This window comes from Oryzias latipes, chromosome 1, assembly GCF_053564925.1.
Source record: "Oryzias latipes strain Hd-rR chromosome 1, Olatipes_Hd-rR_3.1".
Classification (NCBI taxonomy): domain Eukaryota; kingdom Metazoa; phylum Chordata; class Actinopteri; order Beloniformes; family Adrianichthyidae; genus Oryzias; species Oryzias latipes.
The window spans coordinates 3,110,285-3,116,284 of NC_136237.1; positions in this window are offsets into that span (position 1 = coordinate 3,110,285).

The window sequence follows — 6,000 nt, forward strand, 5'->3', positions numbered from 1 at the left end:
GTTCTGATCCAGCGCGCGTCAGTGTCTTTTAATCAAATCATTTTTTTTTACTGTTGTTCTCTTCACTGCATTTTATGCGCGCATTTTGATTTTATGTGAAACTTCTCACTTACATTTGCTGTGTATAATTTTCCTCAGGATTTGGAGCAGTTCTGCCGAAGAACCGAACCAGAACCGACCGCGTCCCAATGCGCAGAGACAAACATTTAGTTAGGAGCAGAACAGCTTCCCGTTTGGACCTCAAATCCTGGATTATTGGAGGAACTTTGGAGAGACTGAACCTTGTTGGTTTGGATTAAAGGAACCGGCCTGGTCGACGGGCCGGGTGGGGGTGGGGGTGGGGGTGGAGGGGGTCCTCTTTGTGCGCAGCTGACGAGTCCGTCCTGACAGGGGTTAACGTACCGTGAAGAAGTTAAACAAACGGACATTCCCGTTTGAAGCCCCTTAAAGCGCCGCGCACCGCGGAGGTGGCGGCGGTCAAACTGTCCGATGAATGGAGCCGTCCGTGAAGGTCCGTTTGGATGAAGAAGACACCACCGTTTATGTAGGAAAATGTTAAAGATCTGCTCAAAAAAAAAGTTCAGGATGTAAAAGAGAACAGAAAACCACTTTAAAATATTTTTGTCACATATTTGAACTAATTCAAGCTTAAATGTGGTAAAAATAAGAAACTTTTTTACCCCCAACAACAATGATAATAAAAAAAAACAATAGCTTAAATTGTCTTTTTGTGCATTATCCTATTTTGAGATTTTATTTTAAAGATTTGCTTCAATGAGCAGCAAAGCTTTAGATGAGATTTGCCAATCTGCAGTGAAATCTGCAACATAACTCTAATCCCTAAACATGATTGCATGGAAAAATGAGCTTTGACCTTTAGCCCCTCAACACATAAACAAATTACATTTTTTGTGGCTTTTTTCAAAAGCTATTTTATTTAAGAAAAAAAAACTTTCAAAATAAAATATGAGATAAAGTCTTTCCTCTTCAAAGAAATAAAAATGATGTTTTAATATGTATTTGGTTGGTAATTTTTGTGCATGAAGACGAAAAACAAAAACGTCAAAGCTGCTGTTTTGCTTATAAGCCTGAATTTCCAGAACAATGCCTGCAAAAAAAAAAAAAAAAATCTCCAAATCTGCTCAAGGTTCAAAATCTCCAGCAGCAGCAGCATTTGTGTGAAGTTCAGGCTGACATGGAGCTGAAAGCGCCGCCCGCAGTTCTGGCATTCTTAGGATATGTGCTGCTAACCTGCACTGAGAGCACAGGGAACAGCAGAGATTAGGTGCAATTAAAGCCCACTTTATGCTGGTCTGCTGGCGTCACAAAGTCTGGCCAGGAATGCTCACCTCGGCTAATATCAATGAGAACAAACTCTGCAGCATCAACTTATTTGTACAGTGAATTATTAATGCCAGAGCTAGCACCGGCAGGCTTAGCTTAGCCTGCCTGTTGAGAAAAGAACATACTGCAATCAGATGATGTTCAAATGCCTGAGGATTGGATGCCATTGTAGAAGTGCTGCTTGGAACAAGAATCTGCAGAACAATCCCATTTCCATGGGATTCATCCGTTTCTCTGCAGAAGTGTTGCAGATAAACGACCATCGGAGGGCGCCTTCCAGAGCCCAAAGAAGCTGTTGGTCCCTAAAGCATCTTGATTCTCTCTGTTTCAGTGCAGCCATGAATTTGTTTGCACTTGCATCCATTCAAAGCTCGGCAGAGGCCCTCCGTGTGCCCCCTTCTGAGGAGAAGAACGCCCCCCAGGAGGTGCATGGCTTCCTGTCTCTGTCTGACTGTCTCACCGACTCCAATCTGGATGAACCGGGTCAAACTCTCTCCATTTACTATTAGTCTTTGCTCAGAACAGTAAACCCCAGAGCCATTAAGACGACACTTTCACCGTTAATAGCTCCCATAAAGCAATGATTGCGCGCAGACTATTCCCACTAAGTAAACAAGAGTTTGCAGAGGAACCAGACGTTGAATTGCCATATTTTTCATAAATTCAAACACAAATGTGCTGGTTTGCAATTCCAAGAGACTTTCTTTGAAATTATAGCTCTTAGAAAAATGAAACACACCATAAAAATTGGGGGAAACTGCAGAGAGTCCCAATCACTAAATTACAAAACAGTTCTGAGGAGACATTGTCAAAATAAATGTTGTTAACAATCGTGTAGAAATAACACTAACATTAGGAGGGTTTTCATTCCAAATTGAACCGCAAGGTTTCAAAAAGCATCTCAGATTTATGATTCCCTTTAAAAACAGTTCACCCGTTTTTTTTCGACACGTTGTTTTGACTTTTTCTTTTTCTTGTTTTGGGATTTTTACATTTTTATATTGTCTCGACAAATTTGATCTTTGTTATAGAACATAGGAACAGTTTAATCTCAATTTTATGACAAACATTTACTCCTCAAAAAAGAGTCTTTGGACAGTTTCAGAATCATTTTAGAATAATTGTGTAATATAATAAAACAAAAAATATCTGTAAAAAAAGTAACAAAGCTGGAGTTTTACTAAAAAGATTGTTGTGAAACACTTAAAAGTTTTAAAGATGAATTAACAAACCAATTGTAGAGTATAAAATCACACTCCAAAAGTGGGTCACTAAGGGTTAAAACATTCCTGACAAGAGATTCAGTCTTAATTGAATGAATTTCAGATTTACATTCAACAAACCCAACCAGAACAAAGTCAGGTTGGTTAAAACAAAACCCGTTACAGCTGCTAGAACCCGGTGGACTTGAGGTTTTCTCCAAAAGTGTCTGGCAGCCTCACAGAGGCCTGGCAGCACACTGAGCATGCTCAATTTGATGCCGCCGTGTCCTGGAGCAAGTGCTGACGATCCCATTGAGAGTGGTCAAGCTGCGTTTCAGTGCAGCGGTGCGGTGGAGGGGGCGGGGCTGCGGCTCAGGCCAGCAGGCTTCTGGCTGCATGAACGTCAGACGAATGAGCGGCAGAGAAAAGTGAGACCTGGGCCCTCCGGGTCTGGTCTGTCTGTTTCCGGACCGGGCATTAGGGTCAGAGTGGCTCATCACTGAGACGGCGTGATGAACACACAGGAACCCGAGCTGATGTGGGGTTCAAACCCCAAGCATTACACCACCGAAGTAAAAAGGTGCAGGGAGAGAGCCATCTGCAGCAGAAAAGCAAATGAAGTCAAGCTCATGTAGATCACAAGTAGGATGTTTGTAAAACGTTCCAGGAACACCGAGCTTCAATGACCCGTGAACTTCCCCCCTGAGGTTTGCTAAAGGTCAAAGGGGCACGATGGGAGGTGATTCAGTCTGAGAGAGATCACGACAGACAGACAAACAAACAAAAATTCAAAGCAAACGATGAAAGAAGACAAAGACCTAAACAAATCTGCATGTGCCTTTGGTTTTATGAATTATAATGTCTACGTGTGAATGCATCATAAAAAGGAAGTCAACATTTCCAAATGCAACTTCCTTCCATGACACAAAAACACCTGCAGCTGCAGAGGGATCATGAATTTGGTTTAAGGCCTTCTACCTCATAGCAAAACTAGTAAAAGGGAAGCTGCTAACGTAGACCGAGACCTTCACGCTGCCTTTCTGGTTAACAATTGTCAACTATTCATTTATCCAAACTGTCAATCTGTACTGGAGACCCAGTCCTATGGAAATGGTGGTTTTGGTGTTCTTTACATGTTCCTGTGGCTTTTTTTTTTCTCATATTGGAGCACAAACACAAAGGAAATTGAGCTCTAAATTGCATTATGTATTTTTTTTATTGGAGTGTGAGGGGCTGTAAGCTAGCAGGAGAGCGTGTAAGCAGAGGGGTGATGGGAAATGGGGAAACAACAGTTCCACCCACAACTCAGAGGTGAATTTCTAACAAACACCTACAGAAACTATGTCCTAGAAAATGACACAAGTTTTTCCATTTTGGCTAAAAAAAGTAAAAAAAAGCATCATCACAATTAAAAGACAGCTGGGAACGTTTTGAAAATAGATCAAACGATGATCGGAATGTGACTTTAAAAACGGAATTCAGAATTCAATTCAATTAAATTCAAATCAATTTTATTTGTATAGCCCAAAAGCACAACAACAGTCGTCTCGATGGGCTTCGAAGTAAAACATGAACTCAAAAGGATCACGAATACAAAGAGTTCAATAGGAAAATACTAAAATGAACTAACAAACTGACTAAGCTATACTGGCATCCCTGCCCTTAGACCCCCCTTCGCGGTAAGGAAAAACTCCCAAAAAAACGGAATCCGGAAAAAACGAAGAAACCTCAGGGGTGCCCACATGAAGGAGGGATCCTCCCCCAGGACGGACAGGCGATTTACCAGAAATCTTAGAGAAGAATTAACTTATCTAAATCTACAACTACATATATAAAAGTCCAGCAGACGAGCTTCATCCAGCCGTGGTTGTGGGGACAGTCAAAGGCGCGAGTCGAGCCGGAGACAGGAACCACAGCCAGGTGTAGGAGCAGGAGCAGAGGCGAGGTAAACGGTCAGGAACTGGAGCACGGATGAGCCAACTGGAGTCTGGAAGCACTCCCACTCCCCAGGAGGGGAGGGGAAAAGAGGGACAATACATGAATCGCACTGCACCAAACAGAGGCATGGAGAACTAAATGATAAATTATGATCAAGAATAGAGGAGAGGAAGGGTAGAAGTAAAAAAGGAAAGAGGACAGAACCCCAGTGTACCATAGTTACCCCAGCTTCAACTTCTAACAGCCTTTTAAAACAAACAGTTACTATTAAGTTTAATTTAAACAAAGTAACATTAAGTTAAATAATCTCTGAATACTAACTAGTCTGACAATAAGCCTGTCCAAAGAGGAATGTTTTCAGTCTAGCTTTGAATGTAGAAACTGAGTCGGCCTCTCATCCATGAGCTGGGAGTTTATTCCATAAGACAGGGGCTTGGTGGCTAAACGCTCTACCTCCAACTGTACTTTTACTAATTCTAGGAACCACAAGCAGTCCTGCATTTTGCGAGCGAAGTGTTCTGATTGGTTGGTAAGGGACCATGAGGTCCTTAATATAGGACGGGGCCATTCCATGTAAGGCCTTATAGGTTAACAGGAGGATCTTGAACTTGATTCCAGAATCAACTGGGAGCCAATGGAGCGAAACCAACCAACACACAAGAATCTGAGTCTGTTTCCACAGAGTTGTCCAGAACGGTTTACTGTAGCCTTTCTATTACCCCCAAAAATTAAAGGGACGCCTTAAAGCCGTGTCACAAATGTTTTGTATCACTGCGCCGGCTTCTTTAAAACAACCTTTTACTTCATCATTTGGACAGAAACAAACGGTAAGAGGTGAACTTTCTCTCTGAACTGATGCTTTATTCAACCCATCGGAAAGATCAGCATATATATATCGCAGAATCTTGACTGCAGCGGTGATGCGGCGCGACGCAGACTATATGTTACGTGATACGCCGCATCACGTAACATATAGTCTGCTTTTTGTGAGAAAAGCGATCAAAATCAGGAAAAAAACAAGAATTAAGGACTAAAAACTGGTTAATATGTATTGCTTTTGTAAGTGACCATGGTATAATGGCCTTTGGAGTGTGCATTATCACTTTTTAACGCACTTCGCGTTCAGGGTTCCACGGCGTGCGTTAAAGAGTAATAACGCACACTTCATCGGCCATGAACCCTTACTTATACATGAGTGACAAACGTCTTGTTTTTTGCGTTTGTCGTTGTGCTGAGATGTCGGTCGAGGGTTTCAGCCAACGGGTCTTTACCTGCATTTGGTGTTTGACACGTTGGGTTTCTGACTGGATGGTTCCTCCCTCCCCTACCTGCTGCTCCCTGTGGAGGAGTGCACAAATCAAGCTTATTTAACCCTTGTGCTCTCTTAGATGACCCCCCCACCCTTACATTGACGTGTTCTCCCTACCATGACAAAGGTGGATAAAGGTGGAAAGATTTCATGTAATCCATGAACACCAGTGAAGATCACAAATCATTGAAGAAAAAAGGTTCAGAG